Source organism: Gossypium hirsutum, chromosome A05 (assembly GCF_007990345.1).
Source record: "Gossypium hirsutum isolate 1008001.06 chromosome A05, Gossypium_hirsutum_v2.1, whole genome shotgun sequence".
Classification (NCBI taxonomy): domain Eukaryota; kingdom Viridiplantae; phylum Streptophyta; class Magnoliopsida; order Malvales; family Malvaceae; genus Gossypium; species Gossypium hirsutum.
In genome coordinates, this window is record NC_053428.1 from 63,385,151 (window position 1) to 63,411,513 (window position 26,363).

The window sequence follows — 26,363 nt, forward strand, 5'->3', positions numbered from 1 at the left end:
CATCCGAATAATCAAGCACATATATCAATGAATCATGACACATCTATATTTCATTTTCATAACTAGAATTCAAACACAAGACACTTATCAACCATTACCATTTTCGGCTCAATAGCCACATACAAAGAGCATGATTTGATTTGCTTTATAGCATAATCTCTATACACATTCGGCTACCCGTCATAGGTATAAACTAATCACCTCAATATACAATTCAAGTAGAATCATTATATCACCGTTTATTTGTTATGCTTATATGTCATGACTTAATCAAATCATAAACTAAGTTTCATTACTCGAAAACTTACCTCGGATATTGTAGAACGATTTCAACGGCTATTCGACCACTTTTTCCTTTACCTTGTCCAACTTTGATCCTCTAAGCTCTTGAGCTAAATCAAACAATTTACTTCTCAATCAAACACAATCATACGGCTTCCATATACATTTTAGAACCATTCTTAACATACTTACTACTCATTTACAACACAAACTACTCATATAACATTTATAAAACTACAAGCCGAATATACCTATACTTACCTTACTTAAACATCAACCCTCAATTTCTTTGACATAGCACATTCCCGAAAATGATAAGGCAATATAACAGCCTTTAATCCAACTTATAATTCATACATATCACATTCCAAGCATTCGCTCTATTCTATCACTTAACATACAAACATTACTCAATAATTTTCTAGTTCAAATTCGGCAATTACACCAATTCACTAGATGATTTATTATTATTATTGTTCATTTATTCAAACTACTTACAAATACCTTAAACTATCTCAATTAACAACCATTTTCTACCCGTCACGTTTACTCTACTTGAACCGAGTGCACGTAAAGTCCTTGGCCGAAACTCACTAAACACAAATCAGCCATAATCTTGTATTTAACTTGAGCATAACCTTATTTACCTTCCAAAAATCATAAAAATATCAAACTCTTAATATTTATGTGCAAAGCCGAATCTTAATATGATCCAACCTCCAACTCATTCATTTCAATCACTCACACGGCATTTGTTCAATTCATTAGACAAATCTATGTTTGGCCATTGTACTCATGAACATTAGAATTTGTCATTTGACTAACTAAAACCCTTCTCTTCAACAATTCTTCATAAAACATAAAAACTATAACCCAATCTCATCCTTTAATAACTAAAACCAAATGCTCAAACCATCACCAAGATTTTCATAATTTTGACAATGTAAGAAACTTGCTAATTAACTAGAAACAAGCTTAGAGTTTAAAGAAAATCTAACACAAATGACTAACCTCCCTTAAGTTCCAACTGACCAAACCTCTTCTTCTTTCTTCCTTCAATTCATGGCAATGGAGGAGCATGGATGAAACAACTTTGTTTTCATCACCCCTCCCTTTTCATTACTTTATTACCAACCTTTTATTTTATTATTTTTAACATAACACATTAACACAAAATGTTTATAATATGTTTAACCCATTGCATGGCCGGCCACTACCTAAAGTTTTGGGTAATTTGACATGCAAGGACAAGCATTTTCTAACATGCATCAATAGGCCACTTTAACATTTGCCTAGCACATTTCTAAATTTTCTCACACAAGTCCTATTTAATAAAATTCACTTACAATTAACAAAATTCAAACATGAAATTTTCACACATGCATATATACATATAATAAGCATCAAATATGACGGTTAATTATTTTTATGACTCAGTTTTGTGGTCCCGAAACCACTTTCCGACTAGGGTCACATTAGGGCTGTCACAACTCTCCCCCACTTAAGAAATTTTCGTCCCCAAAAATCTTACCGGTAAATAGGTTTCGGTATCGTTCTTTCATAGAGTTCTCGGTTTCCCAAGTAGCTTCTTCGATCCCGTGTTTGAGCCATAACACCTTTACTAACGGAACCCTCTTGTTTCGCAACTCTTTCACTTCACGAGCTAGGATGCGAATCGGTTCTTCTTCATAACTCATATCGGCTTGAATTTCAACCTCGGAGAGATTTAGTATGTGCGAAGGATCAGATCTGTAACATCGAAGCATTGAGACATGAAAAACGTTGTGAATCTTCTCGAGGTCAGGGGGTAAAATTAATCTATATGCCACTGGGCCAACTCATTCGGATATTTCATACGGCCCTATGAACCTCGGACTCAGTTTGCCCTTACGGCCAAATCTGAGTATCTTTTTCCAAGGTGAAACTTTAAGAAACACTTTGTCTCCCACCTGATACACAATATCTCTTTGTTTTAAATCCGCGTACGACTCCTGACGATCTGATGCTGCCTTCAGACTTTCACGAATTATTTTTACTTTTTGCTCAGCATCTTTAGTCAAATCAACTCCGAAAATTTTACTTTTACCGAGCTCGGTCCAAAACAATGGTGTACGGCATTTACGACCGTACAAAGCCTCGTAAGGCGCCATCTTAATACTTGATTGAAAACTATTGTTGTAAGCGAATTCAATCAAAGGTAAATACCGCTCCCATGAACCACTAAACTCAAGGATGCAACATCTCAACATATCCTCGAGTATCTGAATTATCCGCTCGGATTGACCATCGGTCTGGGGATGAAAAGCGGTGCTAAAATGCAACTTGGTACCCAAAGCTTCTTGCAATTTCTTCCAAAATCGCGAGGTGAATCTCGGATCTCTATCCGACACAATAGAAATAGGTACCCTGTGTAGTTTTACAATCTGAGAAACATACAATTCAGCTAGTTTATCCAATGAGTAATCCGTACGTACGGGAACAAAATGAGCCAACTTAGTCAGTCTATCAACAACAAACCAAATCGCTTCTTTCTTAGTTGCCGACAATGGCAACCCAGATACAAAATCCATCGTGACTCGATCCTATTTCCATTCAGGTATCATGATCGGCTGAAGTAAACCTGTAGGCACTTGATGCTCCGTTTTCACTTGTTGACATATTATACACTTTGAAACAAAATCGAAAATGTCTCGTTTCATACCATGCCACCAAAACTGACGTCTCAGATCGTTGTACATTTTCGTACTCCCCGGGTGAATTGACATTCGGCTATAATGAGCTTCGTTCAGAATCATCGAAATAAGTTCTAAATTTCTTGGAATACACAAACGACTTCTGAACCTCAAACAATCGTCACCATCAATTTGAAACTCTGATTCCCTATTCGAAACACATTCAGCCCATTTTGCAACTAATTCATCATCGACTTTCTGAGCTTCACGAATTTGATGAATCAATAATGGTTTAGCCTTTAATTCTGCTACTAACACATTATCGGATAGAACAAACAAGTGTACAATTATCGCTCGTAAAGTAAATAGTGATTTACGACTTAAAGCATCCGCAACCACATTAGCCTTTCCCGGGTGATAGTCAATGACAAGTTCATAATCTTTTAACAACTCAAGCCAACGTCTTTGTCGCAGATTCAAATCTCTTTGAGTCATCAAATATTTGAGACTTTTTTTATCCGAAAATACGTGGCACTTCTCACCAAATAAGTAATGTCGCCATATTTTCAAAGCGAACACGATGGCAGCTAATTCGAGATCATGGGTTGGATAATTTTTCTCATGTGGCTTCAATTGCCTCGACGCATAAGCTACAACTCGACCTTCTTGCATCAATACACAACCCAACCCAAGTAAGGATGCATCACTGTAAATGACAAACTCTTTGCCTGATTCAGGCTGCACTAGTACTGGAGCTTCAGTCAAATAAGCTTTTAGTTGATCGAAACTTTTTTGACATTTTTCTGTCCATTCAAACTTAACATCTTTCTGAAGTAGTTTCGTCATTGGTGTGGCACCATCGAGAAACCCTTTACAAACTGACTGTAGTAACCGGCAAGTCCCAAAAAGCTCCGAACCTCAGTAATGTTTCTTGGAGGCTTCTAGTTAAGTATGGCTGAAATTTTGCTCGGATCAACTCGAATACCCGATGCAGATACCACATGTCCCAAAAAGCTAACTTCTCTCAACCAGAACTCACATTTACCGAACTTAGCATATAACTGCTTATCCCGTAAAATCCGCAACACTAATCTCAGGTGCTCAGCATGTTCGGTTTCATTTTTCGAATAGACCAAAATATCATCGATAAACACAACTACAAACCGATCCAAATACGATCTGAAGATTCGATTCATCAAATCCATAAATACCGCCGAGGCATTAGTGAGCCCAAACGGCATCACTAAAAACTCGTAGTGACCGTATCTCGTTCTAAAAGCAGTTTTGGGTATATCCGAATCTCGAATTCTCAACTGATAATAACCCGATCTCAAATCTATCTTTGAAAACACTGAGGCTCCCTTTAGTTGATCAAACAAATCATCAATACGCGGTAACGGATATTTATTCTTTATTGTCACTTTATTCAGCTGACGATAGTCGATGCACAACCTCATGGTTCCGTCCTTCTTTTTCACAAACAATACTGGTGCACCCCAAGGCGAGAAACTCGGTCGACCGAAACCTCTATCCATCAACTCTTGCAACTGAGTTTTTAATTCTTTCAATTCCGTTGGTGCCATACGATATGGAGCTATCGAAATCGGTGTAGTCCCAGGTACAAGTTCGATGCCAAACTCTACTTCCCGAACAGGTGGTAACCCTGGTAATTCTTCGGGAAAAACATCCGGATATTCACAAACCACTGGTACCGATTCAAGTTTCTTTCCTGAGTTTTCATTATCAAGCACGTATGCAAGATACACTTCACACCCCTTTCTCACATATTTTTGAGCTAACATCGAGGATATTATTGTTGGCAATCCATTCAAGACAGTAGACTCAACTCGGATTATCGCATTATTTGCACACCTCAAATCAATAGTCTTGCTTTTACAATTCACAACCGCATTATGCACGGTCAACCAATCCAAACCGAGAATAACATCAAATTCATCAAACAGTAAAAGCATCAAGTCCGCTGGAAAACAGGAACCTCGAATTACTAGTGTACATTTCTTACACACCTTATCAACAAGCACACAATGACCCAATGGATTTGACACTCTAATAACGAACTCAGTAGACTCAACAGGTAAAGTCTTACTGGATGCTAAAGTCTCACATATATAAGAATGAGTAGAACCAGGGTCAATCAATGCAATCACATTAGTATCAAAGAGAGTGAATGTACCGGTAATAACATCAGGCGAAGAAGCATCCTCACGTGCACGTATAGCATAAGCTCTGGCAGGAGCACGAGCCTCAGATCTGGTGGTAACATCTCTGGATCCTCTCTGACCACCACTAGCATTCCCCGCATTTTTAGATGGTCTACCTCGAGCAGTAGTAGCACCCGGTTTCCCACTCTGATTTACATTCTGTTCAGACAATCTCGGGCAATCTTTAATAAAGTGGTCAACTGATCTGCACTTGTAATAGGAGCGGTCATGGAATTTACAACTCCCCGAATGCCATTTACCACAATACTGGCACTCTTTTCTGCCTCGACGATCATTTCCAACACTGGCGACCGAAGTAACTCGTGTACTCACAGGGGGTCGATCACAGTCTCATTTAGAACAGCCCGACGTGTCTCTAGGTCGGCCTAAATCATCTCTAATTTCTTCGATGACTGTTGAAAGGGCTTTCCCAAAGATATCTTACGAAACTCCTTTGCTCCCATATCAGCTTTTCTTTTCTCCTTACTGAGCTCTTCGGCTTTGCAAGCTCGCTCGACAAGTACCACAAATTCTCTGATTTCTAAAATGCCAACATACAGCTTTATATCATCGTTCAGTCCATCTTCGAAACGTTTACACATCACAGCTTCTGAAGAAATGCATTCTCGCGCGTACCTGCTAAGCCTTACAAACTTTCGTTCATAATCAGTAACCGACATGGAACCTTATTTAAGTTCAAGAAATTCTTTTCATTTTTGATCAATGAATCTCTGGCTGATATAGTTTTTTCGAACCTCGGTTTGGAAAAACTCCCAAGTTACTTGCTCTCTGGGCACAATAGAAATCAATGTATTCCACCAATAGTAGCCAGAATCACGTAGCAAGGAGATCGTACACTTTAGGCATTCATCGGGTGTGCAAGATAGTTCATCAAGTACCCGAACAGTGTTGTCCAACCAAAATTCAGCTTGCTCGGCATCGTCGCTGTCTGTAGCTTTAAATTCAGTAGCCCCGTGTTTTCGGATTCGATCAACTGGGGGCTTATTTAACCTTATCTAGTCAGTTACCGGAGGTATCGCATGTGCAGGGGTTGTATTAGTCGGAAATGGGGGTTTTGGAACAGCCATATTAGTTCGAATGTATTGGTTGAACCAATCATTCATTACGCTATAAAAAGCCTGTCTAGCTTCGTCATTTTGATTACTAGCAATAGGTTGAGAGTCCACCGGCGCTGTCCCTTGTGCGGGAGCAGGCGCTACACTCTCAAGATCATCAGCTACCGCTCGGTTGGGATCGGGATCCATACTATAAACAAACACATTTTTAACTGTCAGAAATCACCACACTATCAAATAGACACACAATGAAATGTACAACAAGACCCGAACGTATTACGGTAGTCCTAGAATCGACTAAACCGTAGCTCTGATACCAATAAAATTGTAACGCCCCGTACCCGAGACCGTTGCCGGAGTCGAACACGAGGTGTTAACGAACTTAATTCATTTATTTACACAGTTCATTTTAAAATTTTCAGACAAGCTGGCTAACTGCGTCACTATCACCTTAAAAATCATATCTCGAGTTTAAGAAAACAAAAACTGATTCTGTAAATTTTCCCTAAAACTAGACTCATATATCCATCTACATATTTTTTTCTAGAATTTTTGGTCAGGCCAATTAGTACAGTTTATTAGTTAAATTCTCCCCTGTTTCAGGGTTCGACTACTCTGACCTTCATGCATTACGACTTAGATATTTCCCTGTACAGGGCTTCAATACATATACCGTTTGTTTCTAATGAAACTAGACTCAAAAAGGAATCTGTACATATAAATCATGACTTATAATTATTTCTGGTTAATTTATGGTAAATTTCCAAAGTCAGAATAGGGGATCCAGTAACCGTTCTGCCCTGTTTCACGAAAACTTAAACATCTCATAAAATACGGCTCATATGGTCGTTTTGCTTCTTCCATATGAAAATACACTCATCAAGGTTCGATTACATAATTTATTCATTATTTAATTACATTACTACTATTTTTAGTGAATTTTCAAACTCACATCACTGCTGCTGTCAGCATCTATTTTATGGTAAATTTCACCTATTTCATAGTTTCCATGATTCAACTAGCCATTGGACATACATAGCACCAAATATGATCGTGATTAACCATTCCAATGGCTAATCATTGCCAAGAATTTCCACACCTCTCAATAACCATATATATACAAAATTATTTTAATACTATGCTCAAAATATGTAAGCCATTTTCGCATGGCTATCCGAATATATACACATTACCAAAGGTACTTGATTAACAACAAAGGTTAGTCCTATACATGCCATTATCAACATTTAACTAAAAGAGTACCAAAAGGGCTTAGATAGTGTGGACGACTTCGACTTCGACAATCCCGAGTCCGATAGCTGACGAACAAAAATCTATAAAACAGAGAATTAAAGAAACGGAATAAGCATTTAATGCTTAGTAAGTTTTGAGTAACGAAATTATTTACGACTAAAGTATAGCGTTGATATGACTAAATGAATAATTTCATATATGCACATTCTCAAAATCATAATTTCTTCACGCTTCAACCAATATATTCATACATAGGGTATCAAACCTAACTAGAGGCCGGAAACTCGTTAATCAATTGAGCGAGTACTATTTGAAAGGAATCAACCTTTCCGATGCATATACGAAACATACCTTATCGTTTGTATTTTATGAGCGCATTAATTGAAATTATTACAGCAAGATCGCTCACTTCCAAACCTAAGTACCTTCAGGATTTAGCCGGATATAGCAACTCGCACAAATGCCTTCGGGTCTTAGCCCGGATGTAGTCACTAGCACAAATGCCTTCGGGACTTAGCCCGGGTATAGCAACTACTCGCACAAATGCCTTCGGGACTTCGCTCGGATATAGTCACTAGCACAAATGCCTTCGGGACTTAGCCCGGATATAGGAACTCGCACAAATGCCTTCGGGACTTAGCCCGGATATCATCCGAATAATCAAGCACATATATCAATGAATCATGACACATCTATATTTCATTTTCATAACTAGAATTCAAACACAAGACACTTATCAACCATTACCATTTTCGGCTCAATAGCCACATACAAAGAGCATGATTTGATTTGCTTTATAGCATAATCTCTATACACATTCGGCTACCCGTCATAGGTATAAACTAATCACCTCAATATACAATTCAAGTAGAATCATTATATCACCGTTTATTTGTTATGCTTATATGTCATGACTTAATCAAATCATAAACTAAGTTTCATTACTCGAAAACTTACCTCGGATATTGTCGAACGATTTCAACGGCTATTCGACCACTTTTTCCTTTCCCTTGTCCAACTTTGATCCTCTAAGCTCTTGAGCTAAATCAAACAATTTACTTCTCAATCAAACACAATCATACGGCATCCATATACATTTTAGAACCATTCTTAACATACTTACTACTCATTTACAACACAAAATACTCATATCACATTTATAAAACTACAAGCCGAATATACCTATACTTACCTTACTTAAACATCAACCCTCAATTTCTTTGACATAGCACATTCCCAAAAATGATAAGGCAATATAACAGCCTTTAATCCAACTTATAATTCATACATATCACATTCCAAGCATTCGCTCTATTCTATCACTTAACATACAAACATTACTCAATAACTTTCTAGTTCAAATTCGGCAATTACACCAATTCACTAGATGATTTATTATTATTGTTCATTTATTCAAACTACTTACAAATACCTTAAACTATCTCACTTAACAACCATTTTCTACCCGTCACGTTTACTCTACTTGAACCGAGTGCACGTAAAGTCCTTGGCCGAAACTCACTAAACACAAATTAGCCATAATCTTGTATTTAACTTGAGCATAACCTTATTTACCTTCCAAAAATCATAAAAATATCAAACTCTTAATATTTATGTGCAAAGCCGAATCTTAATATGATCCAACCTCCAACTCATTCATTTCAATCACTCACACGGCATTTGTTCAATTCATTAGACAAATCTATGTTTGGCCATTGTACTCATGAACATTAGAATTTATCATTTGACTAACTAAAACCCTTCTCTTCAACAATTCTTCATAAAACATAAAAACCATAACCCAATCTCATCCTTTAATAACTAAAACCGGATGCTCAAACCATCACCAAGATTTTCATAATTTTGACATGGGTTATGTAAGAAACTAGCTAATTAACTAGAAACAACCTTAAAGTTTAAAGAAAATCTAACACAAATGACTAACCTCCCTTATGTTCCAAGTTACCGAACCTCTTCTTCTTTTTTCCTTCAATTCACGGCAATGGAGGAGCATGGATGAAACAACTTTGTTTTCATCACCCCTCCCTTTTCATTACTTTATTACCAACCTTTTATTTTATTATTTTTAACATAACACATTAACACAAAATGTTTATAATATGTTTAACCCATTGCATGGCCGGCCACTACCTAAAGTTTTGGGTAATTTGACATGCAAGGACAAGCATTTTCTAACATGCATCAATAGGCCACTTTAACATTTGCCTAGCACATTTCTAAATTTTCTCACACAAGTCCTATTTAATAAAATTCACTTACAATTAACAAAATTCAAACATGAAATTTTCACACATGCATATATACATATAATAAGCATCAAATATGACGGTTAATTATTTTTATGACTCGGTTTTGTGGTCCCGAAACCACTTTCCGACTAGGGTCACATTAGGGGTGTCACACTGAAGCTCCTCTAAGTTGGTCGAATAAATCATCGATTCTCGACAGTGGGTACTTGTTCTTAATCGTTAGTTTGTTCAACTACCAATAATCGATGCACATCCGCATTGACCCATCTTTCTTCTTTACGAACAACACTGGTGCTCCCCACGGAGACACACTTGGTCTAATGAAGCCTCTATCCAATAACTTTTGAATTTGGACTTTCAGCTCTACCAACTCCTTCGGTGCCATCCTATAAGGTGCGATGGACACCGGTGTTGTTCCAGGCAACAAGTCGATTCCAAACTCAACCTCTCGGTTCAGGGGCAAACCCGGAATCTCCTCTGAAAAACATCTTGAAAATCCTTGACGGTTCTAACTTTATCCACTGTCAGATCCCCAGTTTCCTATTGGATTATAAATGCAAAATAAGCCTCACATCCCTTTCGAATCCACTTCTTGGCTCTCAATGCCGACACCACATTAGACAGATAATCTTTGCGCTCGCCTATCACCAAAACCTCCTCATCCTTTATGGTCTTTAACATTATTTGCTTAGTAGCACAATCCAGAGTAGCCCTATGCTTAACAAGCTAATCCATTCCCAAAATAAGATCGAATTCTCTGAAAGGTAGCTCCATCAGATCTCCAGAGAAAATTTTTCCTTGAGTTTCAATAGGCATATCTTTATACAGTTCATCTACCCTAACTGAGTGACCCAAAGGACTTAGTACAGATACCCCACTCACGGTCTCCTCATAGCGCACACCCAGCGACCCAAATATAGCACATGCAACTTATGAATGGGTAGATCCAACATCTATCAACGCAGTCTATGGCATACTGGAAATAAAAATGTACCAGTTATGATGTCAGGAGCATCACCCTCCTCTTGGCGACGAGCTGTATACACCAACGCCGGCTAAAGATCCTCAGCAAATCTAGTACCCCTGCCAGGCACTCCTCTTCCTCGACCGTTTCCATTACCACCACTGCCTTGCCTACGTCCTCTCAGAAACAGTGGTCCACCCCTCACTGGTTGAGCGACCCTCTGCTCTAAAACTTGAACCTGACCTGGTTCCTGGAGATAATCCGTAACCCTATGCTCTATAGATCCGCATCGAAAACAAGCACCAGAACGTTTCTTATACTCGCCCATATGCATCTTCCCACAATTCCTACAACCCTGCGGTCTAACAGCATTCATCGATACTGCTCGAACTGGCTCTATTACCCTTGCTCTCTTAACATTCCTGTTCATACCACCTGAAAGTCCTGAATCTCTCATAAAAAGGTTTCGATCTTTCTCACGATTCTGTCTTTTTGTATGCTTCACTTCCTCAGCTATCTTAGCTTTCTCCACTAAAGTAGGGAAGTTACGCTCCCTCTGCGGATCAATCAGCACCCTAAGTTCATCACTCAGACCATCCTCGAAGTATACGCTACGCTCATACTCTGTAGCGAAAATCCAGAAACATACCGGCTCAGTCTCAGAAACTCAGACTCATACTCAGCCACTGACTTACTCCTTTGGACCAGGTTCAAAAATTTTTTCCGGCGAGCATCCACGTAATTAGCCCCAACATACTTTCCTTTGAAGTCTGTCTTAAACAGCTCCCAAGTCACACTGTTAGCAGGAGTTCCATCTTTCACCATGAGCCACCACTGATAAGCCTCATCCTTGAATAACGATATGGCTCCCTTCAACTTCTGCTCCACAGAGCAGTCCAGATCATCCATAATCCGCTTTGTGGCTTCTAACCAATACTCAGCCACATTCAGAGCTACAATAGATACGCCCCTAAATATCTCTGCTCCATTGGCCCGCAGCCGCTCAGAAATAAACCCCCGAATTTTGTTTCCCGTACTTGCCCCAGCAACCCTTTCCAAAACTCAGAGCATTACCTAGGACAGAGCATCGCCCTCGGCACCTCGATCATGAGACTCTATCTCCGTTACCGGTGGTACCGGTGCATCTGCTGCCGGCACATGTCCTGAAGACGAAAATTTAGCCTGAGCATTACCTCAGCCACGTCCACAGCCTCTTCCACGAGCTGCTCGTGTACTCATTTCGTATTATCTGATTAAGAATTTTATGAATCAGTTTAATATTTCAGTGTTTATTATAGATTTCTTATGAATAACAGTAATTCAGAGTTCGAATTTGTTTCCTTTTTGCGGTAGCCTAGCTACAGTCTCAGTCTACTTATCAGAGTTTCTATGGTTCCAGTGCTAAAGTACCATGATAAGGTTTTGTACAAGCATATAACAGATATTTCAGAAAAATCAGAAAGGCTCAGAAAACTTACAGACTTGGGCCAGAGATTCGGTGTGCCACCTTCTAAAAAAAACCTAATTTTGAAAAACCTATTTTAATCTTTAAAATCATCTATTTCTAAAGAGAAAATATTGGAAACATTCTCGAAAATAATTTATAATCAAGTTCCAAAAAAATGATTTTCGAAAATCTTTATTCAGTGTTTCTTTACAAACTCCCGTTTTTAGACCCATTCCACAGCCGAGTTATTGCAACTTGGCTCTGATACCACTAAATGTAACACCCTAAACCCTGCCCAGTCGTTATGGCCAGATCTGATGTGTCACATGGACTTACGACTTAGTATGCATTCGTTGGTTTAAGTGATTGGGGTGGTCTTTGTGAAAACAGTAGTTGAATGAAAAGCCGGTTTATCAATCTTTAGGCTATCCATTTGTTGTGCTTGTTGAGTCTTGAAAAACATTCATTAATTTTGAAAACCCGCGCAGCCTAACACTAGCAGTTTTGACATAGTATAAATATAATCAGAAAATAAAACCATAGCGGAAAAAGAAATTTAAATAGCGGCCTTATTACAACTTAAAACCCAAAATTAAATAAGAATATAAAATAATAAAAATAAACTAACTTAAAAAGAAACCAACTTTGCAGATGATGTGGCCACTCCGAATCCCTTACAGCTCCAAGCCCACTATGGTTGGGGATTTCTTGCAGAGATGAAAATAAAGAGTGAGTTCGGTAAACTCAGTGTGTAACATAACCCAACCATAGCCCAAAACAGATCAAACCTTAGAGTCAAACTTATCTCGGCCTTGGCCTAGTACAGAAATCAGAATGAAACCCATAGGCCCATAACAGATACAGAACAAATATATCATGAATGCAGAAATCCCAACCTAAAGCCATCCATAACACCCCCGTACCAGCTTTACACCATGTGGGGAGACTACTCGACCCACCCAACCGCTACACACCACAGAAATTACAGCGAGGCTACCAGATATTGTGACGAAGTCACCAGATATAGATATTATGGCTAGGCCACCAGAATAGATATATATATACGGCGAAGCCACCAGATTGCAGCGAGGCTGCCAGAACGCTTCCTCCATCAATATAAACCCATGTCCCATGCAACAGAAATAATATGTCATGGCATACGTATACAGAAACAGAACACCATGCTTTTCAGAAAAAAAATCCCTAGGGGTAAAATCGTAATTTTGCATGCATAAGGGTATTTCAATAATTATTACCTATTGCTAAGGTTTCATGCTCATTCTAACATTTACCAAGTAATCAAAAGTACTTACCTCGTCTTTTTACCAAAGCGAGCCCGTTGCCCCATTAGCCCGTTTTCAGCCCATTAAGCCCAAAAATACCGTTGTGCACGAAAATGCACACTGTGCACTCTAATCATCCAAATGCACCATATTCATTAACAACTGTCTCACGAGCGCTCGCACCCTCGCGAGTTCACAAAATACCAACGTTTCGGTATTTCAGCTTTTACCAATTCAGTGTAAGGGAGGGTGTTGTTTACACACCTAGTTGATGACGATTGATGACGATATCTCCCACGCGATAATCCTACAATCGATCACGAACACATTAGCTTACAAACTAATGATAACTAACATAAATCCACGTCAACTAACCCAATCATCACACAAGTTAGTCATTTATGCACGAGAGGAAAAATAGTCATTTAACACCCTAGGGGAAAAATGGTAATTTTACCCCACAAGGGTATCTCGGTAATTCTACCTTACAGTGGTATTTTAGTAATTCTACAACTTATCCACTTGGGCCTATGGACCCACTGGGACCACATGGCCCATTTAGCCCATCGCGGCCTGAAATAGCCGTCCTACTACTAGAGTAATGAGAAATACACACCTGTTAGTAGACTGCAGTTAATCCGCACTCCAAACACTCTTAGCTGACGCCCAACCCAAACTAGCACGTCATAAAGCGAAAGGGATCAGCCAAGAAGGGTATGCCTACTCTCCTCATGGTTTACTCTATTTAAAGCCAGCTCTCTACCTACTTTTATGTTAGCTTCCCAATGTGGGATCCCTCCATCACCAGAGTTTAAAACCAACACCAACTCTTGCCGTCCCAACATAGCAAAATAATCAACCTTTGCGTGCCAAGGGATTCGAACCAAAGTCCTCTCACATGCCAACTCACGCCACCACCACTAGGCCATCAACTCATTTGTGTCATAAATCCAACACATTAAACTTTATAACGCACCTACTTGCTTCCAAATTTATTGAAAAGAAAAACCAAAATATATTGCAAGAGCCAAGACTTGAACCTTGGACCCCTTGCTTCCTCTATGGCGTCACTTCCTTGTCCCCTAAGTGGTGTCACCTTGCCACTACACGACACTCCTTTTTGTGTCATCTTTTACCCCTTTACTCTTAAAAGCCCAAACGCCAATTGCATCACCTGTTCATAAAATTAAAATTTCGAAGACTACCACGGATTTAACTTAAATTTGGGCCTTCCAAAGGCCCACTAACCTACTAAAATATATATTTTAACTAACCATAACACACAAATTTTAAAAAACACCGAAACACAGAAAACCCAAAAATTGGGGCGTTACAAGCTTAACCGTGCTCCTTTGTTTGCATTTATGTCATGCTTCATTTCCAAATTCCATACATATTTCACAAAGATAGAGTCTTTCATATTTAGAATTTTAGTACGATTTATAGTACCTGTATAGGTTATACATTTCATAAACTCATTCTCATATTTTGTACTCTATCATCAGACGGTTCAGAAATGATACAGATACTCATAAACAAGTACAATGTCGATGTCCCAGACGTGGTCTTAAATGTAATTCAATATCGACGCCTCTATCCTAGACAGGGTCTTATACGAAATCAGATATGATGCCGATGTCCCAGACATGGTCTTATACATAAATCTCAATCGAGGCCAATGTCCCAGACACGGTCTTACACGATATCTCAGATAGATGTCAATGTTCCTTTAGAAGTATACAGAGCTTTTTGGATACTAACGTATTATCAGACTTTACTCTAAAGATATTCATCAGGCTCTCAAGTCCATCCAATATAGATTACAATTTATATATATATACGTAGAAATTAGTCAATTTAACACATAATTGTAATTTGACTTACCTCGTATGGATTTCGGATGAAACGAGTCGATTATTCAACTATTTTGGACTTCCCTCGATCTAATTCTGATTTTCTTTGTACTTGATCTAACACAATTCAAATTCAACCATTCAATCATTCATTTCATTCAAAATAATCCATGAACACATATTTAGGGTACTTTGCATTTTAGCCCTTTCATTTTCACACTTTGACAATTTAGTCCATTTTTCACAAAATCACAAATATGCAAAATTCACCAAGACTATAGCTTGGCCGAATTTACATAGCTTCCATACAAGCCCAAACAACATATTAAATTTACAATTTACTCCTTCAGAACCTCATTTTCACAATTTAGCCTAAATAACTCTATTTCATCAAAAATTCAAGAACAAAGCATGATAATCTCACACATATCTTTCACAATCCATATAAAAACATTAAAAAGCTCAAATAATCATCAATGTCACATTTCATAATCTTCAACAGAAACAAAAAATTAGACATGGGTTTTGAAAAACACAAAGCAACGATCACAGAAATGTAGAAATTATCAAAAATCGAACAATATTCACTTATCAAATCAAGCTAACCATAGGCGAATATTCAACAAGCTTTCATCTTTTCCTTTCTTTTGATTTTTGGCAACAACATGCATGAAATGGCTAATTTCATGCTTTTAATTTTATTATAATAACTTTAATAACCATTTTCCCATTTTTCCTTGGCATATATCATTAAAAACTCCACCTACCAATGCCCGAATTTGTCCACCATCAAAACAGATGGTGAATTTGACATGCAAGGACCTTCACTTCAAAAAGCCAAATCAAAAAAGTGCTTTTAACATCTAGCACACAGCTTTTACACTTTATGCGATTTGGTTCTTTTTCATAATTAACACAAAAACAGACAAATTAAATCACAAAAATTTCACAGACATAAATTCACATATCACAAACATAGAAAATAATATTAAAATATTTTTTTGGACTTGGATTTGTGGTCTCGAAACCACTATTTCGACTAGGGTCAAAACTAGACTATTACATATGGACATGTGTTAAGGTGTTTTAAATGGTTTATTAATAGGGTTAATATGGTAAATTAATTATTAAAGATAAATTAAATGAAACAAAACATGAATATAATCATTTTTAGTTCATCTTCACTGAAAATACAAAGCTTGAGAAGCCATAGGAGCTTTCTAGGGTTCAACTATTGTACTTTTCGATTGTAAGTCTCTTTTTGCTAGGTTTGTAATGATTTCTATGTTTTTGTGATCATTGCAACTAGTACTAGCTAGCCCCAAGACTAATTTACAAAATTGATAAATATTTTGAAAGTTTCTATTAATGAATATGTATGATTTTTTATGTTTGATGATAGATTGTGAATATTTATTATGAATTATGCAAGAATATGTATGATTTTTTATGTTTGATGATAGATTGTGAATATTTATTATGAATTATGCAAGAATATGTATGATTTTTTATGTTTGATGATAGATTGTGAATATTTATTATGAATTATGCGAGTTTTGTAAAGTGATTTTTAGTGAAAATGCAAAATAGGGATTAAATTGAAAAATGTGTAAATTTAGTGGTTAAGATGTGAAATAAATGAAAAATATGGGCTGTTAAGGGTATAATGGTAATTGAACTAAGCATGGGTGTTTTGAAATTTGCGCTAATTTGTGATTTTATGAAGTAAATGTGTTTTAAAGTGTGTTTTGGACTAAATTGAATATAGAAATGATTAAATAACTTAATTCTAAATATATTTAGATCTAGAAAGGAGAAATACAAACTTGGATCAAGGAAAAGATAAAGTTATCGACTAATCGACTCGATTTTCCATTTTAATATCTGAGGTAAGTTCGTATGTTATAATTTCATTTCAAATGTATTTTTTTACTTTGATATAGCATGAATATTGATTATGTGATTACAGACAAGTTCAGAAATGTTGCGATGAAGATTCAACAGTTGGACCCAGTTGAACCTTAGGAATAGTTTACGATGCTTGTGACATGTCATTAGGGATACCTTGAGTTGGCTTCAGGCCATGATTTAGCACTTTAGGTGTGAGATAAATCGATTTTTCTTTGGCCTATGATATCATAATTTCGAATAAGTTACCTTGATTTGGCTTTGGGCCATGGTATATTTACTTATAGTGTAAGACCCTTGAGTATCCGACTCCAAATGGTTCAATGGGTAAATGAAAGATGTGATTGAATATGAGATTGGTACAAGATGATAGAGGTATGTACGGTGATGAATTAGGTTTTGAAACTATGGAATTGAAAAGTCTTTGGTAAATATGTGAATGATCATTTGATAGCTTTGAGATTTAATAAAATTGTTGTATATTGTTTACTATTATTTGAATGATTAATGAATGGTGATGGTTGCTTATTTTTAACACATGAGCTTACTAAGCTATATAGCTTACTTTGTTTCTTTTCTATGTTTTATAGTGATTTCAAAGCTAGCTCAGACTCGGGGATCGTCGGAGACTACATCACACTATCCACTGACACTTTGGTACTTTTGGAAACTATGTTTTGGATCATATGGCATGTATAGGGACTTTGAGTCATTTTGGTTATGTTTTGGTAATGATATTGGCCATATGATTTGGCATTGTAAATGTTTATTTTTGGCATGTTTATATAGCCATGTTTGATAACTTATTTTGATTTGTTTGGTATGTTTGAATAATGTACATAAAAGTATAGTTATGTCTTGTGAATTGAGTTGGTTGATGGTTATGTGATGATTAACAATAATAGGTACTATGAATGGTAAATAGATAATTTATGGATGTTGGTATGCTCATGAAATTAGGCCAAATAATACATATTTGATAATGGTAATTTTAGTAAATTGATAAGTCAAGGATTAGTAAGAAATTAGATGACTATATATGGTATTTATGTTTTGTTGTGATTGATGTTGGAATTGGTATAGATCATGCTTGGTTTGGAAGTAAATTATATGTTTATTGATGTTGTGTTTGGTATCATTTGGGTTGTGTAGGTATATGTAAAATTGGGTGGCAAATTGGCTTGGTAAATAGCCTATTTTTGTCCACACGCGCAGAGACACGGGCATGTGTCTCAGCCGTATGTGACACACTGTCTTGTTACACGATCATGTGTCCCTTGGTGTTGAAATTAAAATCAAGTCAATACGCTCTATACATCCTCATGCACGAGTGTGTGACTTAGCCGTGTGGCATAAGTCAGTATATTCTACAGGTTTGGCATGACCTAGCACACGGCTTGGCACACGGGCGTGTGTGTTGGCCTTGTGACCCAAGTCAGAGAGTTACACAGAGTCAGACACAGGCTGGGACACGACCATGTGCTCCCATTTCGAATGTCCACATGGCTTGGGGCACGGGCGTGTCTGGTGGTCGTGTGAGACACACGGCCTAGCCATACGGGCGTGTGTCCCCTGTTTTGAGTAAATTTTTCAAAGTTTCATGGAAGTTTCTTGAGAAATTGGTTTAGTCCTGAACCACTCCCGAAGCATATTTAGGGCCTCGTAGGCTCGTATAAGGGACAAATTGATTGAGATTAAATGATGATTGTTTGTAATGATTGAATGTATGTGAAAAGTATGATTAAATGTATTGTAAGTCTGGCAATGCTCCATAACCCTATTCTAATGTTGAATAGGGTGAAGAGTGTTACATTTATTAGTATCAAAGCTACGATTTAGTCGATTCTAGGACTAACGTAGAGTATGTGAGAGTCTAGCTATACGTGCCATATATAAATTATGATAGTGTGAGGACTCTTGACCTTTTAAAATGTGCTTTCATATATTAAATGGATCCCAATCGAGCTATAGCTGATGAGGTTGAGAGTAATGCACCCGCTCCCACTCAAGGGACAACGCCGTCTGATTCTAGACCCGTGTCAAGTAGCCAAAGAGGAGAGTCTAAATAAGCCTTCTTCCAAATAATGAACGAGCGGTTCACTCAATATATTCGTACGAACCCAGCTGTTCAAAAAGCTCCACCCCCTCCTAATCCCCAATCGGTTCCCATAACTCCTCAAGGAGTCGAGATTTTAAGATTGAACAAGCCTCCAGTTGACAAGATTTGTAAACACGAGGCTGAAGAGTTTAGAGCTAATGTTGATAATGACCCTGAGAGAGTCGAGTTTTGGCTTGAAAATATGATTTGAGTGTTTATGACCTTTCTTGCATGCCGGCTGAATGTTTAAAGTGTGCTATATCCCGTCTGAGAGACACCGCAAATCAGTGGTGGAATATGTTAGTATCAGTGGTGCTGAAGGAAAGAGTCACCTAGGAATTCTTTCAGACTGAGTTCTGAAACAAATACATCAGCCAATGATTTTTGGATCAAAAGCATAAAGAGTTTTTAAAATAGAAATAAGGTCGTATGACTGTAACCAAATATGAAAGAGAGTTTGTATGGTTGAGCAAGTACACTCAGTAATATGTTTCTACTGAAGAGATTTAGTGTAAGCCGTTTGTTGACGGGTTAAACGAAGATATTAAACTTCTGGTCAGGATATTAGATTTAAAAGAATTTGTGGCGTTAGTTGGCTGAGCTTGCAAAGCCGAATATTTTAGCTGAGAAAAGAAGAAAGCTACTTTTGAGGCTAGAGATTCGAGGAAAAGATCGATGAATAAACCTTATCATTCTTCAAGAAAAATTTTTTGAAATTCGTATAGTTGATCGAATGTGTCATTGGGGTACTAGAATAAAGATAGTGGAAATCAACATGTGAATTCAAAAGCTCAAACTACTTCTATCTCGAGCGTTGGCAATGTGAGAAATAACAAACCAAAGTGTCATCAGTGTGGAAGAAGACATTTTGGTGAATGCTAGAAGAAGAGAACTAATGATTGTTTCAAATGTGGCTCACTGGATCATTTTATTAAAGACTGTCTTGAGATGGTTGAGAAAGATAGACCTCAGAATGTGAGACGGAGCAATATGTCGACTAGAGGAAGACCACCAAGAAATGCTGGGAATGTGAGTGGTAGTCATAGGGCGACAAAAGGACTCCGCTATGAGATCCGAAGCTAGAGCACCCGTCAGATCATTTTCGGTACATTCTAATGTGATTGCTTTAATTGATCCTAGATCGACACATTCGTATGTTTGTGAGAATTTAGTTATAACACCCCAAATTTGGGCCTAGAAGTATTGAGCCTTGAGTGTGGGTCCGTAAGGAGGTTATATATAGGTATTTAGTTGTGCAATGAAATGACACAATTAAATGTCTGCTTTAGTGGTTAATGGCCCTGAGAAGTGTTGGAGAAATCTTGGGTTCAAACTTGGGCTTTACCAAAAATTTTGGTATTAAGTGAAAAAAAACCTGGATGCTTGGATGAGGGCCTTTTAAATTATTGTGTTAAATAAATGACACAAGGAAGCTTGTAGTCTAGTGGTTGTGGCGTCATTAAGGTTGCAAGGGAGCCTAGGTTCAAGTCTTGGATCTTACAATTCATTTTGGTTTTTCTCTTAAGTGAATCTGGACGCTGGCACATATGTCTTAAAGTTAATTATGGACATTTTTAACATAGAAAGAGCCTGTGGTGGAGTGGCAATGTGGCGTGTTGTGCAACTGTGAGGTCTAAGGTTCAAGTCTTGGGATGCACAATGGAGTATTTATTTTGCTATTTGAGCGGCGTAGGGGGTGGAGTTGGACTGAAACTCTATGGTTGAAGTGATCATAAGAATGAGGAATTTTCCTATTGGTTGGGAGTAATCCCACATCGGGAAGCTAACATAAGAGTGGATGCGAAGCTGGCTTTAAATAGAGAGAACCACGAGGAGAGTAAAGGTACCTTTCTTGGCTGATCCCTTCCGCTTTATGGCGTGCTCATTTGGGTTGGGTGTCGGCTAAGAGTGCTCAGAGCGTGGATTAACTCCAGTCTCCAATCAGGTGTGTATTTCTCACTACTCTAGCTGTAGGATGGCTACTTCGGGTCGCGATGGGTCGAAAAGGGTCATGTGGGCCCAATGGGCCTACGGGCCCAATTGGATAAGTTGTTTGATTGTGTAGTAAATATTGGACTAGGCTAGGTGAATCTCATATTTGTGGCTAGATTTGGGCTAAAAGGGCCACACGAGCGTGTGGGCCCATTTGGGCTGAGAAGGGCTTTAGGCCCATTCGTATTGTTATTTTTGTTTAGAATACTTTAGTTTACGAAATTACTAAAATACCTCCAGTTGTAAAATTACCAAAGTACCCTCAGTTTATAAAACTACCCAAATATCCTCAATTTATAGAATTACCGTTTTACCCTCGATTTACAAAATTATCGTTTTACCCTCGATTTACAGAATTATCATTTTACCCTCGATTTACAAAATTACTAAAATACCCTTAGTTTAAAAAATTACCAAAATACCCTCAATCAGTAAAATTACCAAAATACCCCTAGTTTGTAAAATTACTAAAATACCCCTAGTTTGTAAAATTACCAAAATACCCCTGGCTTATAAAATTAGCAAAATCCACCTGATTTGTGGAATTATCGAAATACTCTCGATTTGTAAAATATCAAAATACCCCTATAGGGTAGAATTACTGAAATACCCTTGTAGGGTAGAAATATCGAAATCTCCTATAGGGTAAAATTACTGAGATATCCTTGTGGGGTAAAATTACCATTTTGCCCTTAGGGTGTTAAATGACTGTTTTGCCCTTATGGGCAAGTGACTGACTTGGACTGTGTGGTTGACAGATTTGATTGTGAATATATGTTGGTGATATGAATGACTTGACTGTGATTGTTTGATTCAAATATGGGCATGACATTCTGCATACATGACATGTTGCATGGGTTGGGTTTTATAAATGGAGGAAGTGCTAAAAGGGGCTATGCCCCAGTTTACCGAAAAGGGCTTTGCCCCAGTTTATCAAAAAGGGCTTTGCCCCGATTATTAAAAGAGGCTAGGCCTCTAGTTATATGATAAAGCAGCTATGCTGCCAGGGAGAGTTTGGTTGGGTGGGTTGAGTTATTCCCTACATGGAGAGCTTGGTTGGTACGTGTAACGCCCCCACGCCCGAAACCGTCGCCGGATTCGAGCTTGAGGAGTTACCGAACATAATTTATCAAATTAAGAACTTCAAATCATTTGTTTCTACATTCACAGTTTTCTAGCTACCCGCGTCACAGTTACAAGAAAAATCATATCTCGAGTTACGAAGCTCGAAATCAAGATCCGTAAATTTTCCCTAAATCTAGACCCATATATCTATTTACTAATTTTTCCTAGAATTTTTGGTTGGTCCAATTAGTATGGTTTATTAGTTAAAATCTCCCCTATTTTAGGGTTCGACTGCTCTGACCTCTGTGTATTACGAATCAGATATCTCTCTATACAGAATTTCAATGACTATGAGGTTTATTTCTATTAAAACTATACTCAATAAGGAATCTGTAAATATAAAGAAAAACTTCTAATTATTTTTTCAAAATTTATTATGAATTTTTAAAGTCAGAAAAGGGGATTCAGAAATCACTCTGGCGCTATTTCAAAAAAGTTTAAATATCTCATAAAATATAATTTATATGTCTATTTTGTTCAATCGAAATGAAAATAGACTCATTAAGCTTCAATTTCATAACTTATTCATCATTTATTTCAATTTATACTATTTTTAGTGATTTTTCAAATTCATGTCATCGCTGCAGCAATATTCTATTTTAAGGCAAGTTTCATCTTTTCATGAGTTGTTATGAACTAGATAACCTATTAAACTTCCATGATATCAAACATGATCTAAATTTAACCATCACCATGACTTATCAATATCAAACATTTTCTCAACCAATCATGGCTATATCATAAAATTATTTACACAAAATAAGTATATTGCTATACATGCCATACTTAAGTTTTACAAGCCATTTACCCAGATGGAAGTCCTTTGGATAGTGTGATCGAACCTTCGACCCGTCCCGATTCCCGAGCTGGCTTGTTCAAAACTACAGTAAGTAAAGAGGAGGGAGTAAGCATAAATGCTTAGTAAGTTCATATGTAAATAACAAGTAACATAACAATACAAATATACCAAACAAGTTTAGCATGGTATCACGAAAACATATATCATATTTCTAAACATCATTCATCATCTTACCACCTTATCGTTGTTGTATCTATTATCAACCCGAGGGTTAAGAACATACCTGTCCAAAGTGTCCATTTCACAACACTTACCAAAACGTCACTTGCATCTTAAGTGTTCTTTCATTTCACTAGAAATTTCACCCGTTGAGCATATCGGAATACAACTTGGATACACAGATAATTTGCACATAAGTGCCTCATATGTAATCAGGAAATCATGTAACCCGCCCCTAAGTGAACTCGAACTCAACTCAACGAGCTCGGGCGTTCGCATCCATAAGTGAACTCAGACTCAACTCAACAAGTTCGGATGCCTAGTTACATCTAGTGAACTCAGACTCAACTCAACGAGTTCGGATGCTCAACCATCCTAGTGACATGTCACTTGTATCCTAATCTATTCCTATGGTTGAAATGGGCTTTTTCCCTCAATCTCACATTTGTCGTCTTCCATGGAATATCGGAACCGATACTCGGTAACAATTCATATTTATCAAGTAGTAAACATAATTTGCATATTACTCAACATTAACCACAAAGCATAATATTTCACGATTAAAAATTAGCATATCATATAATTAACATCAATAACTTAAAAATAACAATTATGCTACATTATTTACACATGAACTTACCTTGGTACCAAAATATAAAGATTTTGCAATTTAGTCCACAATCTTTTCTTTTCCTCGATCGCGACTTGAATCTCGTTTCTCTTGATCTATAATACCGAATTAATCTTATTTAATACATACATTCATCAAAACAGCATTTAATACGAACTTTGAAAAAATTACACTTTTGCCCCTAAAGTTTTACATAATTACACTTTTTCCCCTAGGCTCGGGAATTAAACTTTATTCCTTATTCTTATGTTTTATAACATGCTGATCACTTTTCCCTTCTATGGAAACATCAAATTCTCACTTTATCATATACTTGTGACTATTAGGTATTTTTGCCGATTAAGCCCTTTTACTCGTTTTCACTCAAAACCGAGTAGCACAAGTTGTCTAACATAATTTAAAACCCCATATTCTATCATAAAACATCAAAATACACAAATTTCAACTATGGGTATTTTTCCAAATATAAACCCTAGGTTGAATTATTGCTAGCATAAGCTTAATCGAGCTTCCGGGATTCTAAAAATGTAAAGAACATTAAAAACGGGGCTTGGAATCACTTACTATGGAGCTTGAAAGTTGAAGAAACCCTAGCTATGGAGAGAGGGAGAATTCGGCAGCAACTAAGGAGGAGGATGACCAATTTTGTGTTATTTTTCCCATTTTATTTCATTTAATATCCAAATGACCAAAATGCCCCTCCTTACTAAACTTTCAAAATTCCTTCCATGTCCTAATTTTGTCCATGAACTTAAAATTGGTCAAATTGCTATTTAAGATCTCCTAATTAATATTTCAATGCAATTTCATACTAAAAACTTCTAGAATGCAAATTTTGCAACTTATTCGATTTAGTCCCTACTTTCAATTTAAGCACTTTAGGCATAGAATTTCATCACGAAATTTTCACACAATCATGCAATCATATCATAATCATCAAAATAATTATAAAATAATTATTTCTATCTCGGATTTGTGGTCACAAAACCACTATTCTGTTTAAGCCCTAATTCATGATATTACAACTCTCCCCCCTTTTAAGGATTTTCGTCCTCGAAAATCTTACCGGTAAAAACAGGTGTGGGTATTGGTTTCTCATAGTTTCTTTAGGTTCCCATGTAGTTTCTTCTACCCCATGCTTTTGCCACAACACTTTCACAAGTGCAACACTTTTATTTCTTAGTTGTTTGACTTCTCGAGTTAAAATCTTAATCGGTTCTTCTTCATAAGTCATATCCGATCGTAGTTCAACTTCTGTCGGTGAAATTATATGTGAAGGATCCGAACGATACCGACGTAACATAGATACGTGAAACACATCATGAATCTTCTCTAATTCAGGTGGTAGCACTAGCCGATATGCTACCGGTCCAACTTTTTCAATTATTTCATACGGTCCAATAAAATGCGGACTTAACTTGCCCTTTTGTCCAAATCTAAGGACTTTCTTCCATGGAGAGACTTTCAAAAATACCTTATCACCAACTTGAAACTCCATTTCTTTTCGTTTCAAATCCACATAAGATTTCTGTCTATCTAAAGCAGCTTTCAAACAATCTCAAATCACTTTCACCTTTTCTTCGGTTTCTTTTATTAAATCAACTCCATAAATCTGATTTTCCTTGAGTTCAGTCCAATACAATGGCGTCCGACATTTACGACCATATAATGCTTCATAAGGTGCCATCTTCAAACTTGTCTGATAACTATTATTATAAGCAAATTCTACCAACAGTAAATACTTTTCCCAACTACCTTGAAATTCCAATTCACAACATATGAGCATGTCTTCAAGAATCTGAATTACTCTCTCTGATTGTCCATCAGTTTGTGGATGAAAGGCAGTGCTGAAATTTAACTTTGTACCTAGTGCCTCTTGCAACTTTTGCCAAAACCGTAAGGTAAACCTCAGATCTCTATCCGAAATGATTGACAAAGGTATCCCATGAAGTCTAACAATCTCTCGGATATACAATTCAGCCAACTTATTAAGAGAATAATCTGTACGTACCGGAATAAAATGAGCCGATTTAGTCAGTCTGTCAACTATTGCCCAGATGGCATTTTTCTTCCCTGGAGTTAACGGCAACGCTGATATAAAATCCATAGTAATCCGATCCCATTTCCATTCAGGAACCATAATAGGCTGAAGTACTCCCGAAGGTACTTGGTGTTCAGCTTTCACTTGTTGACAAACTAAGCACTTTGATACAAACTCGGAAATATCTCTTTTCATTCCACTCCACCAGTACATTTTCTTCAAGTCAT